This window comes from Portunus trituberculatus, chromosome 24 (genome assembly GCF_017591435.1).
Source record: "Portunus trituberculatus isolate SZX2019 chromosome 24, ASM1759143v1, whole genome shotgun sequence".
Taxonomy (NCBI): Eukaryota; Metazoa; Arthropoda; class Malacostraca; order Decapoda; family Portunidae; genus Portunus; species Portunus trituberculatus.
In genome coordinates this window covers 17,804,489-17,817,266 of record NC_059278.1, presented here as the reverse complement: position 1 = coordinate 17,817,266, position 12,778 = coordinate 17,804,489, and the positions used below count along the sequence as shown (strand labels likewise).

The following is a 12,778-nucleotide window of genomic DNA, read 5'->3' as shown; positions in this document are numbered from 1 at the left end:
AATCTTCTGACCTTCATAGACCCTTCCTAATGGCAATAAAATGGTCTAATCGTACACAAATTTCAAGGTAAAAAATGTGTCCCAGTATTGAAGGGTTAGGAACACTACTTATCATCTCTGTGCCTTTTAGAAATAGTCGTGGTGAGAGCAGATAATTTCAGAACATTGGACAACTGATATGAAACCGAAAACAGCAGACCACAGTTGTAAAGCAGAGACAAGTTCCTCCCACCACGTGATCCATTATGAACTCTGAAAGGGAAACTCGCCTTTCCCTGTAAATGTACCCAAAACCACCACCACTTTACTGTATTTCATTTTGTCTTCCACCACACAACAGAATCGTCCCCCTCCCCCTCCTCACCCCAATTAAGGTATTCTGTCATAAGACAGAAGTTACACTTACATATCTTGATTTTTATTAAGATTCTTTTCAAATGAAGAGAAATATAATTGCGTCCTCAGAATTATAGTAAAAAGTCATCAATCTAGTTTATCTTATGCAAGAGAGAGAGAGAGAGAGAGAGAAACTATCAGGCACTGAAAGGATCGACGAGGCTTTGTGATCTCATATCCATCACTTCTTAATATCATCTCTTAGCTGTTCATCATTTCTCCTTTATTTCAATTAGCTACTTTCGTAAACATGAAGTAAGTTTCCTCATGTCTAAAAGCGTCAGTCTTGAAAATGACTCGTTTCATTCTCTATCGCAGGTGATCACAGAAAACTGACGGCCGGGCTGCAGACCGTGGAGCAGGTGGCACCGCAGCGACAGAGGCACAGTGGCCCGCGGAAGGTTGTGGTTGGCGGGAGGTGGTGCAGCCCTCCAGCACTGCTCGCTGCCCCTCACCCAGTAGCCTCGAGAAGCGGTCAGCTGTGGTGCGAGACTCTTGGCGGAAAGAGTGGAGGCCGCAATGCGTGGAGGTGAGCAGCCTTCCCGTTTGTTTGTAGACTTTGCGTGTTTTTATTTTATCCATTTCACTTAAAACTTGTTATGACAGAAGGAAACAAGTCCAGGTGAATTATGCATTACCTGAGGAAGTGTCATGAGTGCTGGAAGTGACGCTAGCTAGCTCCTGTGTTCAGTTTACTGGTTACCTGATTCAGTGCCGCGCCACGCTGCGGTGTTCCCTGCATGGGCGTCAGGCTCCGCGCCCTAATGATCCGCGACGGGCGGGGCGAGGGCGTGGAAAGACTGGTGTGGGTACAGGAGGGAGGAGGGCGGCGCGAGTAGATCATGGTGTGGTGGAGATTGTGTTATTGCTCGCTATAATTGGCCAGGGGAAGAAAATGAAGCACAGGGAACACGAGCAAGAAAAATATTACATGGAATCATTCTTATTTGTTGTATTCTATTAATCCCCCTCTCTCTCTCTCTCTCTCTCTCTCTCTCTCTCTCTCTCTCTCTCTCTCAGGCAAATAAACAGTCCTAGCTATATGTATATGGAATGTTTAGCTATAATCGGATTTAAACTTACTTTCTCTGAGCCTCGTAAGCAGTCGTGAACTTAGTCTCGCGGGGTAATGCGATTAAGGCAAGAGTGGAAGGCGAGGCAGACTGGGGCATTACCATCATCATCACGGCACACCTTCGAGGGAAAATAGAAGCAATGACGTTAATTCACACACCATCACTGCGTCTATCCTTTTCCCTGAGTACCTCCCTTTACGTACGTGTCGGTCATATATCCACCTTCTCCTTCCATCGCAGCCTTATCTCCTCCTCCTCCTCCTCCTCCTCCTCCTCCTTCTTCTCCTTCCTCCACCTCACTCCACCTCTAATTAAGAAAGTGCTTTAGACCCTTTGTGAGATTCATCCATTGATTTCTTGTCGCTTCGTGATAGTCTCTTTTACGGCAGTGAATCGACGCAGGTTAATTGGGTCGAGGCGAGGCAGGTGCTCGGATAGGCCTAAACAATCTCCGGGTAGGCTGTCAATGGATGCTTTTTTTTTTTTTACTTCTTGTTTTTTAGAAGGAAAGTTTTAGTGTCTTTTTTAGTGTGCGTGTGTGTGTGTGTGTGTGTGTGTGTGTGTGTGTGTGTGTGTGTGTGTGTGTGTGTGTGTGTGTGTGTGTGTGTGTGTGTGTGTGTGTGTGTGTGTGTGTGTGTGTGTGTGTGTATGTGTGTGTGTGTGTGTGTGTGTGCATGTGTGGGAGGAGGTAGGTGTCTTCATCACTACCACTAACCATAATCACCACTATATTATTAGTATCATCACCTTCTCTACCACTGCCACCACTACCACCACCACCACCACCATCATCATCATCATCATCATCATCTTCATCATCATAATCTTTCTGGTCATCATTTTCACTGCCACTGTCGACATCATGACCACAACACACACACACACACACACACACACACACACACACACACACACACACACACACACACACTAATCACACTAACAACCTTATTTAATCTTCATATATTATATTAAACAAACCTTTTCTTATATATATACAATTACATTTCACTCATCATTCCATCAGCTTTGTACTTTATACCTTCTTCAGCGCCTTCTTCGGGAGGTATTTGTTACGATAATGCCCTTCCATTACCTACGTGTCCTCATTATCGTAAAAGACGGTGATCTATCAAGCCTTCTGTTACCGAGGAAGGCACTGAAGGGGGCGGCAGGTGCAGGAGGTGTGTGCCTGGGCAGGGAGGAGGGGTGGCAGCAGGGGAACGGGATGCCAGGCCTGGGGGTGTGTTCCAGGGTGCTCAAGCCTCACATAACTCCTCGTGCATAAAGGAAATGTGCCCGAGGGAGTTAGTAGTGTGAAGAGCAATGGTTTTAGCGCTGCAGGGTGAGAAAGGGAGGGAGCTGAAGGAGGAGGAAAGGCAGAAGGAGAAAATGAAGGAGAAGGCTGAGAATGAAAGGTGGTAAAGTCAAGTCGGTGTGGGGAAATGAGAGTAGGTGATCACTGTGCAAATTAAGACCCGTAGAAGATGAGGAAGTAGGGTGCAAGCAAAGTAAGGTGACTAGGATCTGAAAAAAAAAAAAAGGAAAGCATAGGGTGAAGAAGAGTGATTTTTTTTTTACGAGACAAAGTGACTAAGGTATGAGAAAGAAAATAAATAGCGTAGTGTGAGGAAAAAAAGTCCTTTAGTCTGTCTACTTTAAAGTGGCTCTTGGCTCTTGGTCTGATTAGTGTGATGGAGGAATGTGTGGTTGTCAGATTTTGAGGGAAACGTGAGGAAAACGTGAGCTGTCCGTGTGATAAGTGTGTAGATCAACAGAAAACAAGAATTATTCACAACAAATCAATTATATCATCAATAAGCTACAATATGTTTTTGGACACAGGAGCCACATAAAGTACACAGGCTATAGTGAGATAGGATGATTAGAGAAAGCAGAGTGAGGAAGGGAAGGTGCTAGCTAAACAGGGCAGGGAAGACGTGAGAAAAGGAAGTAATAGTAAAAATGAGAGGAAACATGGTGATAAGAAGAGGGAGCTAACGAAGAAGGGTGACCAAAGGAGACATGAGAGAGACCAAAGCTAACGAGACAGGGTGAGGGTTAGAAAAAGAGTGAAATGAAGAAGACACCAACACAACGACAGCACCATTCCTGAAATATCAAATCAGTAAACAACAAACGTGTTAAAAGAAAGCAAACAGCAGACAATAGGGTAAGGGGTTGCGTCAATACATAAATAGCCAGTGCAAATAGTTCTGTATGGAGGCCATTTAGAGAGACGCTTCTGGGCACATCTGTTCAATAATTCCCACGCCTCCAGTCCCCGAGTCCGCGTTGTCCTGTACCCTCGGCTTCTGCGGGAGGGAGAGAAAGGAGGGAGGGAAGGAGAAGGGCGACACGGGCAGTGCAAGAGGAGGAGGAGGAGGAAGGGAGGGGGTTCGGGAATCACCGGATTAGAAGGGGGGGAGGGGAAAGAAAGGAGCAGCCTCAGCGGGATACTTAACTGTAATTTTAAAAGTGAACATAATTTAATCCTTTAATAAGAGCACTCGAGGCCTGGAGGCAGATTATTAGAGTGGCGGCATCAGCGTGGTGCGGCAGTTTGCGTGGCGGCGCCCGCTGCGTCACAGCCAAGACTGTGATATCCTGCTGAGTGAGTTATGTTGTTTTTTATTGGGTCCACCGATGGTCAGGAGCGCCCCTCTCCTCCTCCCTCTCTCCCTCCCTCCCCGTCACCTGGCTGTCCCTTCCTTCTTCCCCCTCCCTGTCTCGGCTGTCTCTGCTCTTTCTCTCCCCCCTCCCCCATCACCCGGCTGTTCCTTCCCTCCTTGCCTCCTCCCTCCTTCCATCACCTGGTTGTCCCTGCTCCCCTTCCCCTCCTACCTCTCCCCATCCCTGGCTGCCCCTGGAAGCCTCGCGTCAATGTTTCCTGGTTGCTCAGCACCGGCAGACTCACCTGGCGGGTAGCGGCAGGTCGCCGAGTCGAACTCTTTAAGGGACGTGCGTACGTGTGCAAGACGCTGAGAAATGAACTTAAAAGGAACTCGATTTAGTATTCATGGGGTCCCGGGCCATTTGAGGCGCTTTGTTGTGTGCCGCGCTGTCACGCTGCTGACGAGGCCCAGCCCAACATGCTCCAGACACGCTCGCCAGACGCCACGCACGATACGCTCTAGTTGTGGCGACAATAAAACATTTTGGCTTGCAGTCTTCGCGATACACCTGGTCAGCTGGGCCTGGCGACCACCTTGAGTCCTGGGCCCGCTGCCAACACACGCGAGGCGGGAGGAGGAAGTCTTGGAGAGGACGCAGGTGTCGGGTCCTCGCCGCGGACTTTAGGAGGACGGCAGGTGTGTGGATGGCTGTCTTTTCCCCACAGGCTTCGGTCTGGTTTGGGGAACATCTGGGAACAAGCTCGCGGGACTGCTTGGAATTATGGTGCGCAGCGTGTTTTTTTTCCCACGGCGAGTTGTGTATGTGATCCCCAAGTGACGGGCTCCGCGGCCCCTAACGCTACTCCCACCCCAAGACGGTGCTCGCGAGACCCGGGCAACAAGTGGAGGTTCTGGACAGGAGATTGGCGTCATCTTATTTTTCCCAAGGCAGACTGAGTGGCCCTGAGTCACGTCTGCTTCTGTGCTGTTGCAAGAGGGACGGACCACAATACCACAACACCACAACACCACGGACCATACTTTGAAACGCCTCTACGCCGCATCTCGACTACATTCAAAAGGTTTTAGTTGAAGTTCTTAGTTTTTTAAGTGTTTTTGCGGTACTAATGATGGATTACAAGATTTTTACATCAAAAGGAGAAGCATCTCTGTGCTCTGTGATCTTTAAAAATAGCTGTGGTAAGAGAGCAAAGCGGTTCAAGATACGCGACTAATAACATCACCCAAGTCTTACCATGCTGTCTCGAATCTGTCATAACCTTATATCAAGCTACGGACAACAGACGAAACAAGAAAAAAGATACCGAATGAAGGAAGAAAAAGGGGAAAAAGACACGAAGAAGGAAAAAAAGACACGAAGAAGGGAATAAAAAGACGAAAAGGAAAATATGCACTTCAGAAGAGCAGATTGGAGTATTCAGCACCAACGCAGGAAAGCTTCACTAGGGAAAACCACGTATTGATACATTCACGTCTATTTGGTCACGTTGTCAAGTCACTTCTCTCGTGGACTCGTATTCTCAAACACTTCTCTACTTCACCTCCATTATTTCGAAAGACTTCATTTGAGTTTACACGAGTTTTTTTACGGTTCTAGAGGCAGCGTGACAAGATTTCTGCATTATTAACTGAAGAAACACTCTTGAAAACCCGGCTAATCATCTTTATGGCCTTGGAAAATAGTCGCGGTGAGAGAGCAAAGCGTTTCTGAATACGGACCATGGACTCAGGGTATCACCGCATCACAGACGTCACCACCACCACCACAACACCCTCACCGCCATTACCCCATTACTCCATTACACCAAAAGCCTCACGCAATATTCCCCTCCACAAACGGGTAAATTTTCGTTCACCAGTGCGCAACTATAGTAGATTTTTCCTCCCATATTCCTGTCGCCTGGGTAACAAAGTGGAAGTGTCGTTACCCCCGCGCACTTTCATCACTGGCGCGGCGCGAGTCAGGTGGGGCGGCGGCCGAGGGACCTCCAACAGGGCAGAGTTTTAATGTGATTATCGGGTCAGTAATTTAGGGGAAAATATATATACAGAGTGAGACAGGGCTGGGCGGTGTGTGGCCCGGGAACAATAGACGGCGTGCTTATGGTGGGTCACGCGTGGCTGTGTGGGTGCTGGAGGGTCACACACGCGCACACACACACACACACACACACACACACACACACACACACACACATGCACACACATGCACACACATAGATGCATGGTGAAAAAGGAACATTTAATCGTGTAATGGACCAGCCTGTGTTGCAAAAAGCTCGATATCAGTTTTAATATTATGGACATGAATGGGGGACAGCAGCATCCATCAGGGAACCGTCACTTCCTCTCCTCTTTACTCTCCCTTCACCTCTCACAGTAGTAGTTCTCTCCCCTCACCACCCGAGGCTGTATTCTCCAAGGACTCAGTGTCTTATCCCTAACAAGCTCCAGAAAACGCTTTGGTGGTTTTCAAAAGGTTTCCGCATCTTACCTCTACTTTAAACAGGTTCTAAGGATCGTATTTGTAGTTTTCAAGGGTTTCAGAGTCTTTTTCTTGTTTGTAGAGGGATCTAGACATCAATAGTGTGATTTTCGAAGGATCTAACATTACATCTCTACTTTAAACAGGTTCTAAGGATCGTATTTGTAGTTTTCAAGGGTTTCAGAGTCTTTTTCTTGTTTGCAGAGGTCTAGACATTAATAGTGTGATTTTCGAAGGATCTAACGTTTCATCTCTTCTTTGAACAAGCTCTAAAGACCATTATAATAGTTTCCAAGGGTTTCAATGCCTATCTTTGTTTTTTAACGGAATCTAGGCGTCATTATTCTGGTTTTTAATGGATCTAACGTTTCATCTATACTCTAAACAGGCTCTAAGGATAGTTAATATAGTTTTTTAATGGTTTCAGTGGACATTTTTTTTTTTTTAACGGAATATATGCGTCATTATTGTGGTTTTCAAAGGATCTAGTATTTCTTCTCTACTTTAAAGAGGCTCTAAGGATTATTATAGTAATTTTCTTGGATTTCAGTGTCTATTTTTTGTTTGTAGCGGGATCTAGGCGTCATTACTGTGGTTTTTAAAGGTTCATGCGTCTCCTTTGTGTTTTTGATAGAGTCTTTGGGACGTTTTTATGTTTTTTCAAGAGATTCAGTGTTGCATTTCTATTTTTAACTGGGTCTAATGGATGTTATGTGAGTTTTTAAAGGTTTCGATTTCTTATCTTATTATAACGGGGTCTGATGAATGTTATTGTGGGTTTTAAAAGGTATCAGTGTCTTATCTGTATTCTTAATGGGAGTTAATGGATGTTATTGTGATTTGCAAAGGTTTCAGTGTCTTTTCTGTATCTTAAATGGGATCTAATGAATTTTTAAAGGTTTCAATTTCTTATCTGTATTTTAAATGGATGTTATTGTTTTTTTTAAGATTTCAGTGTCTTATTTGTATTTTTAATGCGAGTTAATGGATGTTACTGTGGTTTGCAAAGGTTTTAGTGTCTTTTCTGTATCTTAAATAGGATCTAATGGCTGTTATTCTGTTTTAAAGGTTTGAGTGTCTTATCTCTATTTTTATGGGGTCTAATGGATGTTATTGTGGCTTTTTAAAGGTTTCAATTTCTTATCTGCATTTTCAACGGGATCTAATGCGTGTTGTTGTAGTTTTCAAAGGTTTCAGTTCTTATCTGTATCTTAAATAGAAGTTAATGGATGTTTTTGCGTTTTTAAAGGTTTCAGTGTCTTATCAGCATTTTCAATGGGATCTAATGGGTGTTATAGTTTTTTAAAGGTTTCAGTATCTTATCTGTATCTTAAATGGATGTTTTTGTGTTTTTAAAGGTTTAATTTCTTATCTGCATTTTCAACTATATATAATGGGTGTTGTAGTTTTTTTTAAAGGTTTCAGTGCCTTATCTGTATTTCAACGGAATCTAATAGGTGTTATTGTGGTTTTTAAAGGTTTCAGTGTCTCGTCTTTATCTTGAATGGGATCTAATGGGTGTTTTTATGGATTTTTAAAAGTTTCAGTCTCTCATCTCTATTTTAACGAAGTCTAGGCGATGTTGTTGTAGTTTCCAAAGGTGTTTTCATTAAGGTAGTGACAGTTTAACCCTTTCAATGCCACCTGACACATTTTTCTTTGATTAATAGCCACTCTGAGATCACTTTTCATCTTGCAAAGTCACCTTCGAGCATTGAAAAGGCTAACAATTGTAATATCTGTTGATTTGTACCCACTTTTTTAAAATTTAGATGCGTTTAGAGGTAACATTTGTTGATCTTAGTTTTTTTTTCTTTTTATGCCAAGGCAACAAAATAGAAAAAAAAGGGCTACTGAAACTGCAGGTTCTCGAAAAGATTTTAAAGGAATAAGCCAAAAAAAAATAGGAACAAATGTCTTAAAACCTTGTCTTAGTACTGTGAATCATTGCAGGTGAGAGTGAAAAGGTTGGTTGATAAGTATTTTTCACCATCAGGTGGGAATAAGAGCTCATTAGAAGCTATTGTTAATTTGTGTGGGCTCGTGAAAATGTGGACGAGAACTCCGAAATATTTAAAAGACTCAACTTCTCTTTTTCTTCATTACTCAGTTCATCAGGTGTTCTTTTCATAATTGTTCCACATATTCCACCTCTTCTCGTCTCCTTTATTCTATTATCTCTTCTTTTCTTCTTATTTTCACGTATTTCTCTTCCAGCATCCTTTTCCACCTCATCTCTCTCTCTCTCTCTCTCTCTCTCTCTCTCTCTCTCTCTCTCTCTCTCTCTCTCTCCTCTCTTCTCTTCTCTTGACTAAACTGTTTTAAAATGCCTTTAAAACATGCCAAACTGTTTTATAACACCTCAAAACATGCCAAACTGTCTTAAAATGACCTTAAAACATGCCAAACTGTCTTAAAATGCCCTTAAAACAGGCTAAACTGGCTTAAAATGCTCTCAAAACGTGCCAAACTGCTTTAAAATGCCCTTAAAACGTACCAAACTGTTTTAAAATGCCCTCAAAACATGGCAAACTGTTTTAAATGTCCTCAAAACATGCCAAACTATCTTAAAATGCCCTCAAAATATGCCCTCTTTTCTTCTCCTCTATTCTTTTCTATTCTTTTCTCCTCTCCTTTTGTTTTTTCCTGGTATTCCCTTCTTCCTCTTTCATCCTTTCCTTCCATTATTTTCTTCCACTCTTTTCTTTATTTTCTCCCTCTTTTCTCTTCTTCCTACCAATATCTCTTTTCTTTTTTCTTTTCTTCGTCCCAGCATTTTTTTATTCTTTTCTTCCTCATACACTTTTATTTTCTTTCTCTCTGTATCCTCTTTTTTATATCCATTTCTCACTCCTCCTTTTCATTCCAAGTTTTTTTTTTTTATATCATTTTTCTCCTCTTCCTCCTCCTCCTCCTCCTTTATCAGTATTCTTTCTATTCTTTCTCCAAGTATATTTTCCTTCTCCTTTTCTAACTCATTTTTCCTCCTTTCGTCTTCCTCCTAATATGTTTTTGTTCTTTTTTCTTTCTCTCTCTTTTTTTTTTTTCTCTCTTTCTCATTTTTTCTTTTTTTAGTATTATCTCTCTCATTATCCTCTTTATCCTTTTCTCGTTCCTCTTCCTGTTTTTTTTTTTTTTTGTCTTTATCTTCTTTCTCTATCTATTTTTTTCATTTTCCCTCCTTCTCCTCCTCCTCCTCCTCCTCCTCCTCCTCCTCCTCCTCCTCCTCAACATGCGTCTCCCACTCTTCTTCCGTGGCTGCCACAAACTTTCCTCTCTCTCATTTGAACTTGCTGCGTCACCCTCACAATTATCGAGGTGGTTAAGAGTGTTTGAGTCCCCCACACCCCTTCTCCTCCACCTCCTCTATCCCTTCCTATCCTCCTCCTCCTCCTCCTCCTCCTCCTCCTCTGACTTCACCTCCCCTCAAGACCTCACGGAAATATAGTGGGAAGGACACACACACACACACACACACACGAATAAAAAAAGTCAGTACACACACACAATGGTATAAATCTGCAACAAAACACTGACAATATTCTCTCTCTCTCTCTCTCTCTCTCTCTCTCTCTCTCTCTCTCTCTCTCTCTCTCTCTCTCTCTGTACGAGTCTCCATACAGCGAAATAAATCTTGGCGCTACGAATTATAAAGCAATCCTGCAGGCAATTAAAACACAATAAATAGCAATGCGGTGTTGGTGTGTTGCCCAGAGAGGAAGCAACACAAATCAACGCCGCGGCTCAGACTTTATTGCGACCACAGCCTGAACAACAAGACCACCACCACCACCACCGCCGCCACCACCGCCGCAGCCGCCACACACAACACCACGCACCAGAACAACACAATATCTAGATCCGGTGGACTCGTGAGTGTTGTGATACATAGAAGGAAAGTGAAAAACAACAAACACACCGCGGAGAGGAACACAGGAAGGTAACACACACTCACACACTCACACACACACACACACACACACACACACACACACACACACACACACACACACATATATAGGGAACAATAGTGTGTGTGTGTGTGTGTGTGTGTGTGTGTGTGTGTGAGAGAGAGAGAGAGAGAGAGAGAGAGAGATGTCAGTCTCGTTTGAAGCGCCATCTCTCCTCACTAATCGTAGTTTTCCTCACACTTCATATCTCTTTGAAGGACTCATCTCTTCCCCTTCCCTTCATTTCCCTCTTATCCCTTTTTCCCTCCCCTATTTTTCATCTTTTCCCTCTCCTTTTCTTTCTTTCCCATCTCCCTCCTCTTCCTCTTCCTCCTCTTCCTTCTCTTTCCCGTTCTATTATCTATCTTCTCTTCCTTCATATCTTCTTTTCATTCATCGTCGCCTCTTTCTTCCTCTTAATAATTTCCTCTTCCTTTCTCCCTAACACCGACCTCTCATCACCTCCTTCTTCTTAACGCCTTATCCTCTTCTTATCCTCTTCTTATCCTCTTCCTTCCTCTTTACACCTTCCCCTTTCACGTATCCCTCATCACTGATCCTATTCTCATCTACGGTTCTTCTTGGTTCCTCTTGGCTCGTTCTCTTAGCAGTGTCCTCTTCCTCACATCCTCTCCCTCATTTTTCTCTCCTTCATCTATTTTTTACTTTGCTTGTTTTCTACAGGTATCTTTCCTTCCCTCTCTCACTTCACTCTCCTTCTCCCATCTTCCACATGTTTCCCTTCTTCACCCCATCCTTCCCTCCTTCGTATACATTTCCTACATGCATCCTTTCTTCCCTCTCTTCGCTCTTGTCTCCTTTCTATACCTCCTTCTCCCTTCTTCACCCGATCCTTTCCTCCTTTTTCTCTGCCATATATCCTTCTTTTCCCATTCGTACCTACTCCCACATCGCCTTCCCTGCCAAGCTTCCCTCCTTCACCTCATCCTTACCTTCCTTTCCTGCACCTCACTCATCTCCCTCACCGGCGCCTCCTGCCTCGCTCCCTCCTCCGTGAGACCTCCAGAGTTTCAAATGTCCCTTCTGCAGGTAACTTCTGAGCCTAAGTTAGTCATCTTTCCCCCTTGAACGAGATGGATAGGTGGAGGGGAGGGTTGCTCTGGGGTTGGGCTGGTGAGGGGTTGGGGTGTTATGGGGGACCTTCAGCCAAACCCGTGGATGGTGAGTGAGTGAGTGAGTGAGTGTGGTGGTGATGCGAATGATGCGATGATTATAATGATGAGAATGGTGATGGTGGTGATAGAGATGAGTGACAGGTGTGTTTCACTAGCTAATGAAAGTTATTGCGACGCAGGTACACACTTGCTCACACATATCACGCGCACGCATACACACGCATACACAGACACACACACTCACACACACACACACACACACACACACACACACACACACACACACACACACACACACACACACAGAGAGAGAGAGAGAGAGAGAGAGAGAGAGAGAGAGAGAGAGACCGACCGACCGACAGACAGACAGACCGACAGACCGACCGAGAGACAAACAAACAAAACAAACAGACAAAACAGAGACAGACAGACAGAAAGAGGAAAAATAAGGAAAAAAAAAACGAAAAAGGAGGAAAAAAAAGAAAACCAGAATGATACATCCCACCACCTCACCCTCTGCCACCCACCCTCCCTTCCCACTCCCCCCAGCCCGACCTGTCCTCATGTCCTGCGCTAATACGTAAAGTTCCCTCATCTTGGAAGCCACTGGGAGAGGCAGCGAGTGAGGAGAAGCGGTGCCCTGTCCTGTATGATTGTGTGTGCATCTGTAATGGGTACGGAGATGGCTAGCAGATTGGGCGTGTGTGTGTGTGTGTGTGTGTGTGTGTGTGTTTTGAAGATCATGGGAGTTATTGGTGAGGGCGTGGAGATTTTGATGATGATAGTGGTGGTGATGGTGATGGTGGTGGTGGTGGTAGCGAAGCGAGAATGATACGTATATTTTTAATGGTAATGGTAATAGTGGCGTTTGTGTTGTTGATTGCACCTGCTGCCTGCCTGCCTACCTGTGTGCGTGTGTGTGTGTGTGTGTGTGTGTGTGTGTGTGTGTGTGTGTGTGTGTGTGTGTGTGTGTGTGTGTGTGGTGATGGTGGGAGGAAATCAAACGCTCATCAGTAAGACATAACAACACCACATTACACCTCCAGCATGTCACCACCACTCGGTCACCACCACCAATCACCACCAGTCATCACTTAGT

General features: G+C 44.3%; 1 protein-coding gene across 3 annotated transcripts in view; it reads left to right on the top strand.

The window, feature by feature from the left end:
- Positions 1 to 788: 788 nt before the first annotated feature.
- The window catches only part of LOC123508433 (Down syndrome cell adhesion molecule-like protein Dscam2), a 95,028-nt gene continuing 83,038 nt past the window's right edge, over positions 789 to 12,778 (top strand). For 2 of the 3 annotated variants that reach the window (XM_045262171.1, XM_045262169.1), the window contains exon 1: positions 789 to 925. The gene's annotated coding sequence lies outside the window, so the exon portion shown is untranslated. The remainder of the gene's footprint in view (positions 926 to 12,778) is intronic. The other variant, XM_045262170.1, reaches the window with a different exon arrangement.